Source organism: Fukomys damarensis, unplaced genomic scaffold (assembly GCF_012274545.1).
Source record: "Fukomys damarensis isolate Sample0158 unplaced genomic scaffold, DMR_v1.0_HiC HiC_scaffold_2, whole genome shotgun sequence".
NCBI classification, from domain to species: domain Eukaryota; kingdom Metazoa; phylum Chordata; class Mammalia; order Rodentia; family Bathyergidae; genus Fukomys; species Fukomys damarensis.
Genome location: NW_022900914.1, coordinates 40,762,548 through 40,785,624, shown reverse-complemented (window position 1 = coordinate 40,785,624; position 23,077 = coordinate 40,762,548). Strand labels below are relative to the sequence as shown.

At 41.0% G+C, this 23,077-nt stretch overlaps 1 long non-coding RNA gene across 2 annotated transcripts; it reads right to left on the bottom strand.

Moving 5' to 3' along the window:
* Positions 1-211: 211 nt before the first annotated feature.
* LOC117286340 lies at positions 212-20,029 on the bottom strand. Of its 2 annotated transcripts, none has more exons than XR_004517473.1 (3): positions 19,964-20,029; positions 8,360-9,007; positions 212-916 (listed from the first exon to the last, which is right to left on the bottom strand). It is a non-coding gene; the product is annotated as an uncharacterized LOC117286340 (long non-coding RNA). The 2 variants fall into 2 exon arrangements; XR_004517474.1 differs by lacking the exon at positions 19,964-20,029 and adding an exon at positions 9,667-9,766.
* Positions 20,030-23,077: the final 3,048 nt, after the last annotated feature.

Genomic DNA, 23,077 nt, shown 5'->3' with positions numbered 1-23,077 from the left:
GGAGTATTTTGAAGGAACAACTTCATTCGTATCAAAACTCTTGCTTTTTGGTAAGAATTGATGAGAAGAAATTAGTAGCTTTATATAGTTCCAAATTTTGGGGGGGTGATTTTTACTGAGTGGAAGTGGCATTCTTAGTTTAAAAAAGCTCATCACCCAGGACAAGTAATTAAAATAGGAATCCCAGATAGATTATCTAATTTGTCTTTATTTTGGAGTCAGAGACCATGCATATTTCTTCTACAGCCTGGGATGTTCTAATGGTGCCAAATTACCTCAAAAGCCTCTTGGAGTTGCAAAAGTTCCAACAATGTTGAGAGAAAGGAGTTTGGCTGGCCCAGGCTCTGCGAGTGTGATGGGTTCTGCACTCAGTCTCCAGAGGAAGGTTCCTTGTGGTGTGTGATTCAATTCAGGTTTTTGCTTCATTTTCACTGCATTGCTGTGGTTCTGTGCCACACGCTCCCACTCTACCCCTGGAAGGCTATGCAAAAGTCTCAGCACTTAGAAGCTCTGGTTAGTGTCCTGAAAGTCTTATAAATCTTGGTTGAGTTGAGTGCAGCCTGAATTACTCCAGCAGCCATGGATGCAGAGTAGGTGAAGCATAGCTTAGAGCATGTGCCATGTTTGTGGACAGTGGGAGGGATGGTAGAAGCACTTTGTTCTTCTCCGCTGCTTCCTTTGTTGATGCTTAAGACACCAGTAAATATTTCCTTCTCTCTTGCTCTTATTGAGACAATGGAGTTACTGCTGCTTACAACAATCAGGACTTGTTCCAATCCATCAGAAAACAGCAGAAAGAAGAGGTGAAGAAAATGGTAAATCTCACCATCAGGCACTAAACACATGTGCTCAGGGATGCCATCTCCTCAGTTCAGATCACAAGAAGATGAATGTCTAATGCCTGGAAACAGCAACCCTAAAGAGAAATAAGATCAACAGTATTTCTGAAATCTGTGCATCATAAGCCTAACAAAATTATTTATAACTAGAAGAACACATTTTCCTGCAAATAGACATAATCACTTAGCAAAATTGCCAGATGTGGAGAGTAGATTTTTTCAAGTACAGTATTGAAAAATGAGGCCGATTCTGAAGATGTTTACCAAGAGAGGCAAGGGGGAGACTCACCAAACAGGGCTTCTCAAAGTGTGGTCCCTGGACCAGCAGCCTTCTCTCTGACCAGCTCTCCTGAATCAGAAGCAGGGTGAGTTCCAGCAGGCTTTTAACAAAGCCTACAGGAGATTTGCACACTGAAGTTTGAGAACCATGTATTTGCCACAGTTAAAAGAAATGCTTTTAATATGTTGATATCTTCGCTAAGCTCTAAACTCCTGTTCTGTTTCCCACTATAAGTAAAGAGATATTTTGTGTATGATTCTTTGCAGAAATTGTTAATGTCTTAATCTTTCACATTTCCCCCCACAAGTTCCTGAAAAATTGGACATATTAAGAAAGGACAATATGGAGAAAAACACGTCCCTATTTAAATGGATGGAAATAAATTTTTTACAATGAGTAAAAATATAGCAAAGAAGTTTTAGTCTTTGAGTGGTGGTCCTTATTCATAATTGACAGTAATAAAATTTGTTTAAGATACCACCGCCAAAAAAGCAAATTTGAATTTTACTCTTGTTGCATTTATCAACTTTCTTTGAGGCTACTTAAAAGTTTTTTATCATTTTTTTTTCACTTATTGTATATGACATTTTTGGAAGCTGCTTTCTACATTTTGAAAAGGAGATTGAAAATAAAATCAGTAAGTAATTATGCATTTGTTTTACAAGTTCATTCTGCTTTCAGCTTATTCTCATTTGTGGTACAAGAGTGAGTCTTAACCTTTTTTCAAGGAAAAACTCTCTGCTATTTCACTTAAGACTTCAGTTTGTAGGATGTGTCTGTGTGTATGTGTGCGTGGCAAGTTACACTATAACATAATGCTTGAGAATGTGAGCTCTGAAAACAGATTGCTTATGATCAACTCCCAAATCTACCTCTTACCAGTAGGTGACCTAAGCAAATACTGTAATTCTGTGCTTCTCAGTTTTAATTATGACAGTAATAACACTTACTTTATAATATGACTGTGAGGATAAAACACTAAAACAGTCATGTGTCCCTTAACCAATGGGAACACATTCCAAGAAATTCACTGTGAGATGATGTTATGTGAACATCGTAGAGTATATTACACAAACATGGATGGGGAAGGCTGCTACTCCACATGGCCTCTTGATGGAATCAGGAGGTGCAGTGACCAGAATATATAAAACTGCAGCCACATTACAATAAACTTTTAAAAAATAGGTAGACATTCTAAAATAATGATAAAAAGTATGGTATAGTATAAGTACATAAAGCTGAAACACCGTCATTTATTATCATTACCAGACATTACATACTGTATATAACAGTATGTACTATACATTTATGCAAAAATTGGCAGCACAGAAGGTTTGTTTATACCAGCATCACCAAAAACATATGTAATACATTGTGCTACAACATTATGACAACTTCTACATCACCAGGTAAGAGGAATTTTTTGGCTCCATTTAAATTTTGTGAGACCACCATTGTATTTGCGGTCCATCACTGATCAAAACATCATTATGTGCCACGTGACTATGCACTAATGTGTAAAATACAGCACTCGTGTTACTAGTGACTATTGGTATGGAGAAGGACAGGGTGGTGATGCTGAAAATCAGTGTCCCCCTCTCTAGCTCCTCACCTTCTCCTGGCAGTTTAGCCAAACTGTAAGGAAAAAAGAGGGCCCTGGGCTGTGTTTATGAATTTAGAACTCATGCTACCTTCATGGTTGTCTTTGGTTCCCTGGTCCAGGCTCTTGCTCTAAACAGCCCTATCTAATTTTCCCTGCTTTACTAGCTGGATCCCAAATTCCAGTAAGACCTATGTCTATTCTTCCCTTTAATCTGTCTCTTGAGTTAATTCCAATGGCCATTTTTTTTTTAAGCTTAGAATTTGTATGTGGTTCTTCACTGTTATTAGTCACTTATATTTATTGTTATATTTACTCAACATTAAATGAGATGATCCTCTGCTCCCTTCCCCAAAAGTCATTTTCTGCTCTTTGGGGTATTTAATATTTACTGCTACATCTTTCAATGACATATTTGTATCATTGCTTTTTGTATGTTTATTGGTTTACTTTGATGTTTGGTATTATGCTGCTTTCTCATTATGGAAAATAAAAGTTAAGCTCTCTCTTGTTCTGTGTTCCACCTGTCACTCATCTTAAATGTACATCATCCTTCCAATAACTCTACCTTAATTTGATTAGCTCATATTCAGTGTTTCAACTGTTGTGATTGTGAAAACAATTTAGATTGCTGGACCATGTGGTATACTAAAAATACTTTTGTTTCCTACAGCAGTTTTTATTTTCCATGGAATCAACAATTTTTTTCAATTGATTCTTTTTCTAAAACTGCATTATTAATCTAATTCTAGCTGTTTGACAGTTTTTTAAACCTCTTTAGTATGTTCGGGCACTTCATGTATTCCATCAATCTTCACCTTCCTAAAGGACTTTCCTGGAACTGTCATTGGTACAAAAAAATCACATATCTTCTCAGGAAGATGCAATGCCACCTTGCTCCCAGAGTAAGAACTGGGTATGTTACTAATGGTCTTAATAAGTCCAGTACTAATATTCTCTGCAACTGTTTTTCAGCCATTTTTATTTCTACTTTAGAAGTGCAATCCATGCCTTTCTGGTCTTTTTTAAAAAATGTGGTTTTTTTTCTTATTAATTCAGAAACGTTTATACACTAGAAATAATAATCCTTTTTATTTATGTTGGTTTCAGATATGTTCTCTGTTTTCCTCTTTCTCTCTCTCTCAGGTTTTTTGTTTTTTTTTGGTACCAGGGATTGAACTTGGGTCCTTGCGCTTGCAAGGCAGGCCACTGAACCGCTGAGCTAAATCCCCGGCCCTGTTTGCCACTCTCTTAATGATATCCTATAATGAAATTTTAAGTTTCATGAGTTCAAATGTATGAATATTCTATGTCATTTAAAACATTTGCAATTTGTGAAAATTTTTCTTGTTCAATGATCATAAAAATAATCCGTATTTTTAATAAAATTGTAAAGTTTTGCCACATTTAACATTTAAATTTTTTATCTACATTAAATCAATTTATAGAATTGATTTTTGTGTATGGTTTGAGGTAGGAGCCCATTTTTCCAGTATGTCATTCCTTTCTTACATTCTTCTAGTAATAACTCTTTTCATTCAGTGAGTTTATTTTTAATCTCTCTTCCATTCCATTGTTAACTCTGTTTATCCTCAAAACATTCTCCTTCCCCCATGTTTTAATTGCTAGAGTTTTACAGTTAGTTCTTGATATCTATAAGGGCAATTCTACTCTCTCCTCCTTCAATACTATCTCTCCTCTTTCTTTGCCATTCCAAATACATTTTTACAAGCAGCTGAGATTCTTTTCTGCAGAATATCCATAAAACAGACTCAATGAGATTTTATAAAACTTCAGATAAACTTAAGACAAACTGACCTCCTTAACTGGGTCTTCTTACCACTGAACATGATTTTATTTTCACCTTGAGATCTTTTAAACCTATCTTTTGATGAACTTATACATGATTATTCTTTAGTAACCACAAGGGATTGGTTCAAAGACCACCCCCCGGCCGCATATCTGTAGATGCTCAAGTTCTTTACATAAAATTGGCATAGTATTTGCATATAATCTATGCACATATGCCCTTCTACTTTAAATCATCTCTAGATTACTTATAATACCTAATACAATGTAAAAGCTATATAAATAATTATTGTATTCTTTCAGGAGAAATGACAAGAAAAATATGTAAATGTTTAATACAGACCCACAACTTAAGGGAGGAGAGGTTTATTTTGGCCCATGTTTCAGTCCAGAGCCATCTGGCTCCAAGACAAGACAGCATGGCAGAGGATCATGGCAGAGGAGAGCTGCTCAGCACATGTCAGGCAGGAAGTAGAGTCAAAAGAGGAGCCAGGAAGGAAGATTCTTCCAGGACTCGCCCACAATGACCCTCCTCTTCCAAACTGATCTCACCTCCTAAAAACAAGTCAGCCATGATGTCCCTGTAATCCAGGCACTCTCCAAAGGTCCCACTTCTCAGAGAATGAGATTTTGGGTGAACCCTAGATCTAAACCATAACAGACCATATTATAGATAATGTGAATAAAGAATACAAAGCATTACATTTATTCACCTCTGACTCTGAATTTTCCCTTTGCATTTACAGCTTGACAATTTCCTTTTCTTGATTCCATGCTTAGTAAAATATATTTTTAACATTTTGGTCATATTTTATCCAGAAGTTCTGAAACATGTGGAATGAGTGAAGGGCTTCTACCTGCATATTTATTGTCTTTAATCAAATCTCCCTACCATTCTATAGAAATACCTACTTTCCTTTTTGATGGGATCAAACATATTCAGTTTTACTCCCTAGTTCACAGTGGTGAAATAGTTCATGGATGAATTTAGGAAAGTTCACTAGCAGAGAAGGGTAAGTAGTGACTATTTCACAGAGACTAGCAGTGAAGTCAAGCAATGTGCCATCTTGAAGGAAGTGGGAAACCAAAAATTAATGCAAAGAATTGGAAGTAGAGGTCAATTTCTTAATGGATCTGAGCTAATTTCTTTTCTGTGGGTTTAGATCTTTATTTGGTATCAGAGACAATGGAACTTTGAGAAAATTCATAACGCTCAAAAATATGCCAAAAGAGGTTCTAAATTCCTGTGATGAGATGAGATGTCCTGGTTAAAAAATAATAATAATAATAATGGAATAGAAAGGTGGACTAATAAGAAAAAAGGCCCATTACAAAGAGATTATTTGAGTTTGGAGCAATGAAGATTGAAAACAGTCTCCACATCATCCTTCCTAAGAAAAGGAAATGGTCCCTGAGTCTGGGAAAATAACAGTGGCTGGGGTTTCAGGGAATTCATGGGTCCTCAAGTAGTAGCACCCCTGCTTCTTTGCAGGTGTTTCAGTCACAGAGAGTAGCTTAGTTATAAACCAAAGGGTTAGGATCAGAACAGGCAATGCTGGGTAGTGGGAACTGGGATTTCTGGCCATTACAAATACTGTGAACCTCAGTGTATTTGGTCAGTGTCTCACTGCCAAGACAAAACACCTGACATCCACAACTTGAATGAGAAGACTTTTAATTTGACTTGCAGATAAGAGGCTTCAGTACATGGTTGGCTAGCTCCAAGGCAGGAACATCATGGTGGGACAAAGCTGTGTGCTTTATGGAAGTCAGGAGCAGAGCACAGGGGGAAAATGCAGCAGGGGATATAACCTCAAAAGGCATGTCCTCCGACTGGGCCCTACCTCCTAGCAGTGCATTCAGCAATGGACATCAGTGGATTAATCCAGTGACAAGTATAGTGCACTCCTTATGATCCAATCACCTCTCCAGGAGTGTGTTGATCCATCAGGCTAATAAATAAGATTAACTGACACACACAGAAAAAATAGAAATAGCAGAGAAGCAATCCCTGGCGTGCTTGGACGCTGAGCACATCAGCAGGTGGCTAGAGTGGGCTGAAGGCCCAGGAAGCCTCCTGTACAGTTTTGCTCTATAAGGGTCCATGAAGCATTCTCATGACCTGTGGAGAATATCCTAACAACATTAATGAATAAAGTATTGAAAGTGGAGGCTCAGGGAAAAAATATTGCTATGCCTGACTGTCCTGATCAAAACTTATGTTGAAATTTAATCCTCATTTATGAGATACTAAGATTTGAGACCTTCAAAAAGTGATTAAATCCTGAGGAACCAGCTCTCATAGATTAACCCATCATAGACTAATGGGTTATCTCAAGAGTTAGTCTGTTATAAAAGCCAGTCTGTCTCTATCTCTTGTATGTGCTGCTCTCACCATGAGATGACCTGTGTCACCCCAGGACTCTGAAGAGAGGCTCCAACAGCAAGACTTTCATCAAATGCAAGCCCTTCACCTTGGACCTTCCAGCTTCCAGAATCATGAACTAAATAAAACAATTCTTTATAAATGGTGCAATATGTGTACTTTTATTTATAAAGTAATTGGACAATTTTTACCCAAGTGTGGTGTTTTTAAACACATAGCTATCACAATAGCCACTTTCCCCCTTTAGCACTTATATATGTTAGGTATAGAGCTAAGAATTTACATGCTTAATTATTACACAACTCTCTGAAGTGTGTGTTACTATTGTTTGGTCAGGGAGCACTATCTCACATCATATGTCCTAGAAGGCAAAAAAGTTTCAAACTATTGGAAACAAGACAGTGTGGATGTTGCTGTGTAAGTAATATAACATAAGTTACATTGCTGTTTGTTCTTTGAGTACATAAAATTGCATGATTTTCACTGATGTAAAATATCAAAATAAAGGAAAAAAAAAAACATACCCTAGTAGGAGAATCAAGAGCAAGAGTCAGCAATATCCTGGGCTTTCAAATGATGGACCAGCTTGAAAGAAGCAAGTGTCCAGAACCATGGACAGAGGTACGACCAAGCAGGACAATCCTCCAAGTACCCCCAAACTAAAAAACTCAGTTACACTACCTCTAGGATTAACCTCATTTTACAGATGAAGGAAGTGAGGTACAGAGAGATTAAGCCACTGCCTAAGGTCACACAGCTGACAATAAAAAGGAATTGAACTCAAATTCATCTCATTCCCAAGCCTATGAAAGAACTATTATTGTGAAAGTCAATTATCCTCTTTCCGCATTTCCCCCAGGGTATTTTGACAGCTTTCCTTAAGATGTGACTGCTTTGTTTAAGATTATTCATTATCTCAGTCACATTCTTGGTCAAGACAGAGAACTGTCTTGACCCCTGCAATGGTTATTTCAGACTGAAAGCAAAAGAAGCAACCACAGGGCTGCACTGATGATAGTGCTGGAGTTCTTTTTCCTTCTTTCTTTGCTGTCCTTTAAGCTTAGAGCTCTGAATGTGTAGTGGTGTTGAAGGCACACCGAACCACAATATCTTCAGCTTACTGCTTCCAAATGCTGCTTCAGAGCCATATTCATCCCCCTCCACTCCCCCTGAACCAGCCAGACATCCTCCCGCCCACCTTCCATGTGCTACCCATGTGCAGCTAAGCTGCCTGTCCCTAGCACCTCTGTGGGGTGGCAACAGTTCCATCCTATCAACAGTAAGCTGCAGGAACCCCACTGCTCATCAGAATCCCTGCTTCTTGAGCTAGAAATAGACCTGGAGCGTCCATGTACCAAGAAGAGAAGAATAAGGGTAGCTGTGGGTAATTAAAAAAAAAAAACCTATTAAATTGTTTTTTCTATTAGGCTGTGCACATGAATTACCTCCAGTATCAGGACAGGCTATTCACAGTCAGGAAAAGGAAGCCTCATGCTGCCATCACAGGACCCAGGCAGGCAGGCTAGCAGCGAATTCATCTGCCTTCTATTTTTCTTCATCCTCAAGGAAACAAGATGGCTCTTTTCCTTTTGCTGGTGGTTTTGGTCTTAGCAGTCGTCTCACAAGTTTCTCCTGCTATTACTAGGAGACAATCCTGGTCACTCTGAGAATTGAGTGAGCTGAAGGAAGCTTTAGGAGAGTATGAGAGTGGAAAGGACGAAATCACTGATTCAGAGGGTAAGGCCATCAAAGTGGACAAAAACAACGTACTCTCTTCTGATTCAGTGCTTGGTGCCACGTCTCTCTCATTACTTTGTCAGTCTTAAGAACCTGAGGACTTCTCACCGGGCCACCTCTGTACCTTAGGGCACCTTTGACATGGCCTTTTGCCAGAGTTCATGGCTTAGAAACAGATCTTGGCTAGTTTCAACCCCTCTCACATCCTTGCTGGGAGTCTTTCTACAGACTATAGCTGGCACAGCTGCGCGTGGAGTCCCTGGCCCCTTCTGCCAGGGGTCATTGTTTTCCATGGTGTCTCATCAAGGACAATGAATCAGCTAAATTCTCCATGGTCTTCACTGAAAAGTTTTAATCTGAAAGGTAGATGGGAAAGGAAAGGTTCTTAGACACTTAGGACCTACAACTCAAATATGGGTCATAAGATTCTGCAGTTTTCCCATATCGTGGATGTAAGTTGGCAGACTGGCAGACATAAGTTACTTATATTTCAAAATGTGTTATTACCCAACTGCCCTATCAAGATCCCCCTTGTTGGAGTAGGATGGTAAGTATAAGAGTAGGATGAATTAAGTAAAAACAGAATATATACAACTATAAGTCTTATATATTCTGAAATCCCTTCATTGTTCATTTTTTCATCAACTATGTATTAAGTGCTAATTGTGTGATAGAAAGCCTTCCAGATGCTAAGATACAGGAGTTATAAAGTTGATGTAGTGGGAGAGAGTAAGAATAAGCAAAGAATCCCACAAATACATATAGTTACAAGTTGTAGACATTCTATGAATGGGAAAGACTAATTGCCCTTTGAGGACAGGTCATGCAACTTATTTGTCTTGCTTACTCTAATTTCTGTTATTTAGTAGATGGCTAAATAAATATTTATAGAATCAATGTGTAGATGGATGACTACATGAAAGAAACTTTGCATAGCATAACAATTCTCAGAAGGCGTATCACTAATAAGTGGTTGTGAATGTTGAAAGCCATTAGTTCTGAGCAGTTTTCCTACCTTGCTCATTAACTTGGTTGGAAGGTCAAGCTATCAGCTCTCTCTGCAGATCAGCTGTAATTAAGAGTGTTTACTGTTCTCTGAAATCCTTGAACAGAAAGTATCTTCCTGGAAAGCAGATAATTTAAATAGCCTATGATAAATAGCAATAAATCCTACTGTGGATATTGTGTGATTCTATGCCAATTAGTCTTCATAGTTTACTTTAGAGCCCATAGCTTTAAAGCATTGTGGTCATCTCTGAAGTTTTGATTTCCTGCTTATCCTGGTTGAGGACTCTTTGATTATAAGATACTGAAATACACCTGAAGGAATTCAGATAAAAATGAGAATTATAAATAAAGAGGGGCTGGGAATTTAGCTCAGTGGCACTGTACCTACCTCACAAGTGCAAGGTCCTGAGTTCACTCCCCAGTATGTAAAAAAAAAAAAAGAAAGAAAGAAAGGGGGCCAGGGATTTAGCTCATTGGTTTCACCGCTTACCCTGCAAGCACAAGGACTGGAGTTTGATCCCCGGTACCAAAAGAAAAGAAAAAAAGTGGGAGTATCTCCTAGAAGCCAGTTTACATTTTGTCTTTTTGTTTGTTTTTTGGTACCGGGGATTGAACTCGGGTCCTTATGCTTGCAAGAAAGGGGGCAGAACCACTGAGCTAAATCCCTGGCCCTCTGAGCCAGTTTACAAAATACAGGTCCTCTCTCTCCTCTCTCCTCTCGCCTCTCTCCTCTCTCCTCTCGCCTCTCTCCTCTCTCCTCTCGCCTCTCTCCTCTCTCCTCTCGCCTCTCTCCTCTCTCCTCTCGCCTCTCTCCTCTCTCCTCTCGCCTCTCTCCTCTCTCCTCTCGCCTCTCTCCTCTCTCCTCTCGCCTCTCTCCTCTCTCCTCTCGCCTCTCTCCTCTCTCCTCTCGCCTCTCTCCTCTCTCCTCTCGCCTCTCTCCTCTCTCCTCTCGCCTCTCTCCTCTCTCCTCTCGCCTCTCTCCTCTCTCCTCTCGCCTCTCTCCTCTCTCCTCTCGCCTCTCTCCTCTCTCCTCTCGCCTCTCTCCTCTCTCCTCTCGCCTCTCTCCTCTCTCCTCTCGCCTCTCTCCTCTCTCCTCTCGCCTCTCTCCTCTCTCCTCTCGCCTCTCTCCTCTCTCCTCTCGCCTCTCTCCTCTCTCCTCTCGCCTCTCTCCTCTCTCCTCTCGCCTCTCTCCTCTCTCCTCTCGCCTCTCTCCTCTCTCCTCTCGCCTCTCTCCTCTCTCCTCTCGCCTCTCTCCTCTCTCCTCTCGCCTCTCTCCTCTCTCCTCTCGCCTCTCTCCTCTCTCCTCTCGCCTCTCTCCTCTCTCCTCTCCCCTCTCTCTCCCCCCCATCCCCCGCCATGACACCGCTGGGCTCTTCTTTGCAGCCTGATTTTTTTCTGCAAGACATTTGTTTTTATACGAACTCTAACTTGCCACAATATCGACTCTGGCTTCAATTCAACATCAATGGACTAGGCAAAACTCTCTGGGATATAATTGATATGTATCTAAACCAAACTAGTACTCACAAAAATAGAATAATTCAATCACAGACTTAAAGTTCTGAAGTTATCTAGCTTAGGATACAAATGAGTATTGTGGTGCTCAAATAATATCATATCTCTCTTTTCATCTTTCTAAGTCTCCATCCCTCTCTATATTGCCTCTGATCTCAGGAAACATGATAATAATATTCCATGAAACCAGAAATTCTAGATTTATTGTTCCTCCGAACAATTTACAATCCCACAAGAAGAAAAAACATTTTCCATTCAGTTCTGGCTAAAATACAGGGCCTTAATTTGGCCTAATTTGGGTCATGAGCTTATAGTTGAACCAATTACCAAGGCAAGGGAAATAAAGTTCATAAACTGACCAGATGGCCACTTCGGAGATTAGGTCATGCTCTGCCTCACTATAAACACATGGCTAGATGTTTCTTAGTTCAAATTCTTGAATGAGTCTAGCCCAGCTGAAGTCAGATGCTCATCCTCAGTCCATCTGTGGACAGAAGACCCTGGTTGCCAGGCATAAATATGGCTGCCTAAATTTATTTCTTCAGGATGGACTGTGAGTGGGTACAGACTCTGAGAGGGTATGGGTGATGACACTCATTCACTAAAAAAGTTAGATGTTTCTTCTCAGGATGATACTTCTATTTGAAAGAGATAAAGTAAAGGTCTTCAGATATGGAAAAAACATTAGGCAGTCCAAATTTTATAGATCTAAGCAATATTTAGAGCAGAAAAAATCTGTAGAGATCATCTCATCACAGCCTTCTCTTTTGACGAACGAGGAAGCTGAGGCTTGGAGTGTTTGAGTGGCTTGCCCAAATTCTATAGCTTTCTTGTTGTACAGCCTGATATAAACCTGAAGTCTGAAATCCCCCGAATTCCAAGATGACTTGTCTGGTACACCCAGAATGCTTAGCCAAAGGCTTTACAGAGCACCTCAGCTTCTTCAGGGCTACTTCTGAGCCATCCAGTTTGACTACTTTGGATCAGTACTCATTCATTGTGCACAGTTACTTGCTAGAGGGAATTCAATTTAATGACAGTATTTATTGGGAATGGATTCTATTCTAGCAGTGGGTTATGTACTACTGGGTACATGTATGATTTGGATGTTGAATGTCCTCCAGTGTCCATGTGTTCAAAGCTTGGTCCCCAGCTGACAGCACTGTTGGGAGGTGATAGAATCTTTAAGCTGTGGAACCTAGTGGAAGGTCACTGGGGCCATGACTTGAAAGGGAATATTGGGACCCTGGCCCCTTCTCTCTCACTTTGATTCCCAGCTACCGTGTTTGCTACATGTTCTCCACCTTGACATTGGGCCTCACAAGAGGCCTGGAAGCAGTGGAATTAGCTGACCATGGACTGAAACTATGAGCCCCAACAGACTTTGTCTCTTACAAACTTTCTCAGGTATTTTGTCACAGTGACAGAAATCTAACATAGTACACAAAAGTAATAAATATGTTCTAGTTGGAGTTTAGCATGGTCCAGTGCCTGCCTTCAAAGAGCTTATAATCAAGCAGGAAGAAAAGACTTTGATATTTGTAATGAATACAAAATATAGAAGATAGCATTTAATTACATTCTAAATGGAAGATTGAACACTTTATAGTTTGTCTTTTGGCCACATCATTTTTCCCCCAACTTTTATTACATTTATTTCTGTTAGAATCTTTCTTCCCTTGGGTTAGTCTGTTTTCACCAGCTTGAGTGTAGAGGCTGATTCCCATCCACTCTTAGCACTTGAGAACCCACACACATCCTTTGGGAGCACACTCCATGGGTCAGAAGCTATGGAATTCCCTCCTGAGCCATACAGTCCTTTGGAATCATCCTCTGTCCTACACACTGGCCAGGTTGAAAGCCACCTCCTCCCAGAACACTTCACTGTAAATGAGGGCCTAAGGGGAGATTCTGCAGGCATTGTTGTTATTGCTATTGTTGTTGTTGTTGTCATTGTTCTCTAATGGCTGGACAGGTAGGGGCTGGCCTCTGAGAGCTAAGACTGAAGGAAGTACTCCTACTGCTGAGGATGTGAGGGACAATTAAATGAGGCAGAGGAGTCCCTCTCATCCTCTTACCCACATAGATACGTATGAATTAGAAGATGCATAACTTGAATCTAAAATAAAGAATTGCTTTGAATACTTCCTCTGGAAGCCAAGAGATTTTTCTGGCCCACTAAAATAAAGTGTGGTACCCGTCTCTTTCTCTCATAATCAGTAAATTTGTTCCATTCTCTAGGCAAGGAGGAAGAAGACCCAGGAACATTGGTAGAAAAGAGAAAGATTGTATTTTGCTGCACATAACCAGGGCATATAGCCTGATCAGATGTGCAAAGTTTGGCCCACCAGAGCTGGTTACCAAATGACTGCCATGCTAGGGTAATGCCTGCAGCCTGTCAAATCTTGGCTAAGGAATGGCAGTAGGTGGAGGGGTCACAAAAGTTCAGAAGGTCTAACAACCGTCTCTCACACACTCTCCCCTGTGACGGCCACTCAGCCACTTGTTAATACCCTACTGTGCCTGGTTCCCTTCCACAGACCAGCCCCTGCACATGACATTCTTCCTTCTCTTTTCCTCTCCTCTTCACCTAGGTAACTCCTACCACCCATTTAATCTAAGTATAATAACCCTCTTTAGGAAAAGGTTCTGCCTGATTGACACTATAGCTCTGTTCCCCTCTCTTCCCAGTACTTCACGCTGTAGTAGTTTCGTATTTGTTTGACCAGAATATAAAGTACCACAAGATCAGTGACTATGGATCCCATGGCATCCCATGTCCAGGGCCTTGGATCCCACAGTAAATACTTGCAGAACATGTGTGACCCAGAGCATGGGATTCTAAGCAAGTAACTAGTATTTGAGGTGGGGAGGGGCTGAAGCTGAGAGAGCGAGTCTGCAGAGCCAAAAGTTGTCTGGGTTTGGGAGGATGTGGGGCAGTAAGAACTGAGAGAGGTAGGCTCATGGTCCAAAGGAGACAACAGAGGTCTGAGGAGCTACAAAACAAATGCCATGGATCGCAGTCACACAATGACCAAAAAAGTGGGGAATGGCAGGCTGGGAAGGGAGGTGGGAGAGACTAGTGCCAAAGAATACCTAGAGGCTGTTACCTAAAGCAGGTTTCTACATGCCTGAGTAGACAGACGTTTAATGGACAAGATTAAAGAGAAGGTAGATGGTGACTGGAAGCCTGCTAGAGCTGTGGTTCTCAAACCTGGCTGAGAATGAATGGAAGTATTTTTTTTTAATGCAAAGGTTCCGCATATCAGAAATCCTGGCCTTTATTTTTATTCTAACTGCAAGGAAAAGCTATAGAAAGTTTAAAGATGTGAGTGTGTGTGTGTGTGTGTGTGTGTGTGTGTGTGTACTGATGATGTTTGTGTGGATAAGAAATTGGAGAGACAAGTTAGGAAGGGCTTAGGCATGTGACTCAAGAATAGATATTTTGCAAAAGCATCTCATGCATTTAAAATATGCAGTACGCCTGGGAACCACTTCTAAAACAATAGTCTTTAATTTTGACTGCAACTGCAGTCACCTGTGGAGCTTTTAACAACTATAATGACTGGATTTCCCTCCCAGAAATTCTGACTTAATTGGTCAAATGTGACCTGTGCGTGGGAATTTTTCAAAACCTCTCCAGATTTTTCTATTAGACAGCAAGGACTGAGAACCACCGCTAAGCTACCCAAGAAGATTTGCTACTCAAAGTATGGTCTGGGGACCAGCAGAATAGACATCTGGGAACTTGTTAGAAATGCACACTCTTGAGCCACTGACTTAGAAACTCTGGGAAGTGAGATCATCCAGGCGATTCTGTTGGGTGCTAAAGATTTAGAGCCATAATTCCAGAGGGACAAAGTCATAATTTCAGAATGAGAATCTACTAGGGAGTCTGGCTGCTGAGTATTTCAGAGGCTCTGGTTTTAACTCACTTCCATAATCTTATATGTAACACTGGCTTCTGGTCAAAAAGACTGAGGATGAGGAATAATTTCTCTTCTACAAGGCCTACTTTCCTCCACATCTAGTCCAGCAGAGGCCTTATTTTTTTTTTTTTTTTCCTCCTGGACTCTGACCTCCCACTCTGGCAGAATCTTTGCTGGAGGTTACACTGGCTCCTGCCCAATGCCTGACTTCCAGATGTAGTTCACATGAAACAAAGATGAGCAGAGAGCACAGGAAGAGACTTGAGCACAGCTGTGGAGACTCAATGGCGCCACCTAGGAAGAACTCAGGAAGCAAACACTTAGCTTACAGGAAGTGGATCTTTCTTGGTGGCTCAAATACACAGAGCAAGATCCATGATCTGTAGGTGAGGCCACTGAAGGTGACCTAACGAAGAATTCTTCCCGCCAGTACTTTTTCTGGCTCTTCCTCTATTAACAATGTGCAACCACAGACATGCTTTGTCTCCTGTATTTCCAATTTTTCTTCTTCCACTTATGACTTACCTAGGCATAGGGCAGTCTATAAATTGTAGTAAGAATGCAGGTCTTAGAAATGGAATTAGGGGTTAACATTTTACACTAAAAAGAGCAAGGCTGGACTTTCCAGAGGGAAAGTTCACATAAAAATTGTGTTTTTATGGATTTTTCTAGTGGTGTTCCTAAGCACTTGTGAATATGCTTCAGGCAAGAAGGCTGGGCTTCACTTGGGTATTTTTTCTGGGACACAAGGAAGTTTTGTTTCTGCATCATTCTCCTGCTGTCATGGAAAGAAGGGGTTCTTCAGAGAAGAAGAGTATAAACTTAGATACTTTGTTAGCATAATAAAGAGGTCTCAATAATGAGGTCATTTTGTTATGTGACATTATTTTGGTTTATTCTTGCTGTATTTTGTTTGCTCCTCCTTCACAAAGAGGCATCTCGGCCAGTTGAGTTTCTTTCCACTAAAAAATTTCCCCAACTTAAAAATAAGCAAAATAAAATAAATACTAAGTATTATTTTAGTACAGTCCTAGTGTTGACTATCTATTTACCACATCATAAATTACAACTCTTCAAAGTGAGGTTAGTTGAAAAAATTTTGTTGGTTAGAGATACAGATAATTTCTGTCCAGTGAACCAGACAAGACTCTTCCACCCCTACCTGTACCCTGCATTGAACATTAACTAGTTATGTACCTACAGACTATCTACACTTAAATGATCTTGGGACCAGTTTTAATGTTTTACTGTTTCCCTCATTCACTGGAATTGAAGACAATCACTGACATTTTTCATTTAATGCTTACATGAAAGTCATACTTTTTAATCTCCAGAAATGGCTTATGTTCTAGACAACTTCTTTTCTAGCTTTTGGTTTTCTGAGAGCCTAAAAGGTTTATACTAAATGGGGAGAAAAGAAATACAGAAGAAGACAGACAGAATGAGGGAGATTCCTCAAGACTGAGAGGGTGATACGACCAGGCTCTGAATATTGTGTGGACCCCTGGCCTGCTCTCTTGCAGAGCCCTGACAGGAATGGATGAATGGGGCACCTGTGAGGCTAAGAAAATGCCCTAGGGGCCTGGACCATAAGTATGGGATTCCCAGCCTCCACAAAGATCCATACAAAGTAGTAACTCTGATTCAAATCACAAGGTTGAGGGCCATTTGGGCTCAGGTAACAGCCATTCAAGGATGGACTGGTGTTAGCTAAAGCCTGAGAGTCTCTGTTCTACACAACATAACACGTTGGAGGTATTAAGATCCCTAATAATGATCGATCTCAAACTTCCCACCAACCTACTGGGTTGGGAACTTAAAATTGTTGTGTAAAAAAAAAGCAAATTCATATGACATTTCTCATATACACTAGATTGTGGAATAAGATTCCTGCTGCTACATGAACAGAAGTTTTGTTTGTCTTATGGGTGCTGCAGTTGGAGATGTCTGAAAGATCTCTCACATGGGAGGGGGCAGCCTGTAGGAGGTGTGTGCTTTGTCTCCAGGACCCCAGTCTGTCAAATTCATCACCAGTGCTAGAAAATACCTGTCACTTCCTTGAGTAGCAGCACTGGTCTGTTGAAAAGTAGAATCAACTAAGCATGTGGTCAAAGTAATTGCGCATGGGGACCATGTGAGGGAATGCTTGGTAGTTGTCCTGCCTGGAAATAATTGACCTCAGCTCTGAACTCCTTTCCATCACAGCTTCATTTCTTTAGTCTTCAGATTTCCAGATTCTAGCACATATACTCATTCCTGTGATACTGCACACCTAAGTTAGTGGTTCTGTTTGGTGTTTCTTAGATGTATTCAATGAATCCACCTGGGTTGGAATTACCCGAGGAACTTATAAAACATGCTCCTGGATCCTTCCCCAGATCTGTTAGAACAGATCCCCTGGGAATGAGAAAGGGGATCTCTCTCTCTCTCTCTCTAATTGATTAGAGGAGATTCTGACACCCTCTGAAGCCTGAGAACACCCAGGGGACAATTTAGAGGTAGGGCAGCAACTTGACAAGAAATATGTGGGGCAGGGGGTTGCCATCCTGGGTGCATGTGTGTGCCCCACTAATATGAAAGATCTGTGTGTAAGAGCTTATATGTATATTCCAGGAAAGAAAACTTTCAATGCCATCTGGTCTTCTGAAGCTTTGCTTTTTGGAACATGTTAGAGAAACACAGCATCAGCCTGATTTATTAGCAGTAGAGCTCATTACAAATGCTGGTTCTCAGGCCTGGCCCAGATCTACTGATTTTGAATTTGCATTTTAATTCAATCCCCTGATGCTTCTCTTGCACATTATAATTTGAAAAGCACTGGTGTAGGGAGAAGAAAGGGATTTGTATAGAGGGAAGAAAGGAAATCTTCAAAGAGAAAAAAGCATAGCTAATGTAAGGTTTAAGTTCAAGTTTCCCATTCAGTTAAGGACACTGAAGTGTGTGTGTGTATGTGTGTGTGTGTGTGTGTGTGTGTGTGTGTGTGTGTGTGTGTGTCCACAGGAAAATTCATGAATTGCTCTCTCTTAGGCATTTGCAGTTCCAAAATTCTGGGACCTCTCCTGTGGCTCCATGGCCCAGCCAGCCTGGGCTTCCTATGGGCACCAGGTTGTCCCTGCCCCCTTGCTTGGGTTCCTCAGCTCCAGTGTGGCCCTGTTCTCTTCCCATCTGCTGCCACAGAAGGGGCATAGAGGGGAAGGCGATTCATCCAGGTGGCTGCTGGGTTATCACTTCAGAGTGGCAAACAGCATGGTGGTAAGAGTGAGTTAACTCACACCCTATCCCTTTGGTTGCAGACCTTGTTGGCCGGAAAGACAGAAGGGAAACAGGGAGGGGGCAGCTCTTTGCCCTTTCCCTGTAGGCTCCCTCTGGGTTTGGTCCATTCTGCAGTTGGTCCTGGCTGCCCTCCTGCTGTTCAGCACTCACCCACACCAGCCTTTCTCTTCAAAGAACACTGCCAGGAGGCTTGAGACTTTGCTCCCAATATGTGGCTGGCCAGGGGCCAGTGGGGTCTGGCCGCCAGACGACTGACTAACCAGTGGGCCAGAACCATGATTTCTCCTCCATGAGCAGCAGCTGGCATTTCCTTTCTGCCCTGTGTGTGGCAAAGGAGTCTCCTGGCTCCTCTGGATTTGGGCATTGCTAGGGGCTGCTCTGGGGTTGGCTCCAGAGCTTTCTTTGCTTCATTCTCCATGTTAATATCTTCTTCTTCTTACTCTCTCCCTACTTTTTTTATTTGTCACTGATTCCTTCTGTTGTTTTATCTCATGGCCACCCCCTCAATTCCTTGCTATCATCTATACATACATATACATCAGTCAAAATCACACAGCTCTAAAATACCCTCCTTTAACCCATGTACCCTCTCACTACTACCCTAGTCCTCCCTACTACAATAAAACTTCTTAGAAAAATTGTCTCTGTGCTTTATTTCCCATCCCTACTTTCCATTCATCCCTTTCCTAACTGTAGCTTACCTTCTTTCTATGCCTTTCTGCCCAACCTGCCCTTCCAAAGGACCTGTGCCTGCCATGTCTTACATCCAGCAAATGTGTACTCATCTTTACATACTTGATGTCTCAACAGATTGACATAGGGACACATCTTCAGCTGTGAAATGTTCTCATCTCTTGTATCCCAAACACCTTGTTTTCTGTCTAGCTCTCCTGGCTGCTTTGGCAGCTTCTCCTCTTCAATATGATCCATAAGTGTAGCAAATCATCTGCACTCAGCTCTGGGCTTTCTTTCCTCTCACTGCCTTCTCTCTCTAAAACTTAGAGCTTAAGTTGTTTTATTACAGAAAAATAAAGTCATTTTTTTCTAGCACTTCTCAGTGTGGACTGAGATTCATCACTAAGAGAACAAGCAAGCATAAATCTTTAAAATCAAACCATGATAAGTGCCTTGAAGATAAAATGTAAACAGAACTGATGGAGAGCTTAAATCACAGTAATTCTTGTAGGGACAGGAAGGGGTGAGTATGCCTCTTCGAGGAAGCCACAGCTACTCTGAGAGAGACCTACTGAAGGAGTTTTGGGAACTGTACAGGTGCAGGATCAAGAGAAGAAGCAAAACCAAAACCAAACCAAACAAAACGCAATGAATGACCACTCCTACTTCCAAACCAGAGCCTTTGTGCTCTGAATTATTAACCCCTTTCTAGCTTCTGACCTTTTCCATTTGGATTTCCTCACATGTACTTGTTTTCCCCCAGACATTCTTCCTTCAGTAAACATTCTTCTTCACCCACAGAAACTTGAGAGTTCTTGCTGGCCCATCACTTTCTTTCACTATATACATCCAATCAAATGACAAGACCTGTACATTCTATCACTAAAACCTATCAAGAATCCATTCACTCACTCCTCTGCCACTGTCCTGGTCTGATCCACCATCTTCTGTCACCTGGGGACTGCAGTAGCCTCTCAGCTGCTCTCTTACAGATAGCCTTAGTTAATTATTCCCCAGATCCCTGAGCCAGCCAAGGGTGGCACCAGGAACAACCCCAGAACTCAGAATTGCTCTGAGGCACACTTACAGGTCCAGTTTCTACTAAAGCTCCAGGGCTCGCCTGGATGTTTTGTCTCTGATAGTACCCAGGCAGAAATTTCAGGATGGTTAGCCTTGGCTGGCTTCCGGAAGTAGAGAAGAATGCCAAGCACTGGACTCACAACTCGATGATCTTCCACAAGGGGCTAGAGAGTTGCTTCCGGCCCCAGCCTACTAGGAGTTCCTGGGAGGACATAGTTAATTCCCTTTAATCACTCTGGGTCATATTGTCCTAAAAACTGGGCCCCTAAAAGGCTACAAGGAAACAGAAGCACCTTTGGGCCCATGTCTGAGAGACACCTTTTTCCTCTTTCCTCTGGGTGGGCAGCTTCAGACAAAAGGAAACTTGGCTTTCGGCCCTTTTTTTTTTTTTTTAGCCATTGCAAAACTTCTCTGATTGTGCAATAAGGGCAACTCAAAGACGGTGACAGAGGCTGCTAGCCAGTAGTGCTAACAGATCAAATATTCATGCAGAGAGTTTGCAATATGAATCCCTGACTTGTCACTAAAACTTCTTTCTGACTGGGATTAATATTGAAAAGAATAAGTCGTCTTGAAGTCATCCTGGTCTCTGGTTATTTAGGACTTTCTGTTGTTGTTATGTAATGAAATGGGTTTAATATGAAGTCCCTGCAGACTGCTTCTTGCCTTTTATCCCTTTGTTTATGCCTGTTTCACCTTAGATTCTTACCAGAAGAACCCAGAGCAGAATGTAGGAGAAAACTTCTGAGTTCAGTAACCCAAAGGGAGTAGTATTTACTTGAACATATACATCTATAAAACCAAAGAGTTAATAAGTGGCAACACAAAACTAAGAATGTGTTGCATGAATATGTGTGTTTGTGTGTGTGCATGAGTATATGTGATTATGACACCAGGGCAGAAGGATTGAAGGTGAGAGAGCAAATGGCCCTGTGTGGGCAGGTGTAGGTGTCACTGTGATACCTATGAGTCACATGTCTGGCAGGTTTGAAGCCTGGAAATACACATGGTGTAAGTTACCCATCACCCTGGCATTTCCTCAGGTCTGACTTGTATTAGCATCCAGCCTCCCACACCTTTTTCTGCCCTAACTTCATCAGTAAAGTTATCCTGAATAAGGGGCCAAGTCTTTTGAGGTACAGGGTATTTAGGGGGTGTCTATATCATTTCAGCCAACAGTGGGAATTGGTAATTGATTTAAAAGCAAGTCAACATTCAAGATCCTGCCAAAGTCTCCAACACTGTAGGCCACATTCCAAACAGGGTTTCAAAGACTATTCATGAAGGTCCTGATTCTGCTTCCTCCCTGTTTCCTTAAGGAACAGGCATTAACTGAGCACCTGTTTATGAATGTGAAAGACACGTGGATTAAGACAACCTGACCTCAGCAAGTATGCAGACTACTTAGGGAGGCAACATAAACACGCCTTGGGCAGTAGGTGCCTCTGTGAACTAATCCAGGATTACTAAAGAGCCCGTAAGATGTACTGGAAGGAAATCTGTGAGGTCCAGAGTAAGAAGAAAAGTTTTTCTCAGGATATGAGTTATGAACTTATTCTAAAAGCAAAGTGATGAATTGTTTGTTTTTTAAAGAGCTTTGATGTCTTTAATTGCAAAAGTAATAAATGTTTATTATAGAGAATTAGAAAATAGAGGTTAGAAAAAAGGTTGAAACTCACTCCCACCACCATTAAATAACTGCTGGGACCCTATCCTGCCTTTTGAGTCCTGTGTTATTCTGCCCACCCCCTCCTTTTTTTTTTAATCACTCTGATCTTATTTGTTTCATACTTATAAAGTGTTCTTGACTATAATCCCAGCACTTGGGAGGCTGAGGCAGGAGGATTGCCTTGAATTTGAGGCCATCCTGGGCCACATAGTGAGTTCAGGGCAAGCCTGAACTACAAAGAGAGACCCTGACTCAGCAAAACAAAACAAAGCAAAAAAGCCTTCTCGAGCCAGGTATGATGACACATACATATAATTCTAGCACTCAGAAGCTGAGGCAGGAGGGTGGCAAGTTTAAACCTACTTTGAGCAACTTAGCAACTTAAACAGACCCTGTCTCAAAATAAAGCCTAAAAAGGAGTGTTTGACTTTAAGGCTGTTGCTAAGTCTAAAGACAGTTGGTTCAATCCCCAGTACTGGGAAAAGAAATAAATATTTTATTTTATTTTTTACAGGATATAAGATTTCATATAATTGTAATTATTATTACTACTTTTCTGGTGTACAAAATATATTCATGTTTTCTGACTATACAGGTCTTCCAACATATTATTTATGGCAATAACCTTTTGATCCATGTATTTGACCTTCTCCATCTATTCATGATTATAAGTATATTTGTAGGCCCATGCACTTTCCTTGGATGGCATCCTATCAAAAGGTAATAACTTAAGTAAGAGTTTCCTGGTTTTTTGTTTGGTTTTGTTTTTAATGTGCTCTTAGAGGGGAATAAATACATTTAACAATGACTATTTTATACTAAGACACATATCTAAGTTTGGTGCAAAGATAATGTCATCATGATTGTCATGCTAAAATATTATTATGTGTGGCTCCTGATTCCAAGTTTTTTCCTGTTAATATTCTACAGGAAATCAACTACTAGAACAACCATGATTGATAAAAAAATAACAGTCCTCTAACCATATTTTAGATTCCAGGATACTTGTTATCCAGATAAAGTTATGATAGTTCAGCTCCTACTGTACTACTGATGTCACTGATCTTCTCTTCTGGGTGTTCAACCACCAAAGTGCAGAGATCAACACTAAAAGGTAACTGAGCTAAGAAGACCATCAATATTTTGGACCTGGTCCTCCAAGGTCATCAAAGACCTGAGATTTGAAGGAACCTTTTCTACAACCTTACTTCTTTGGTAAGTCACCCAAACTCCTGAGCAGGGAGATTGTTGGACACCAGAGGACAAATGTAACATGT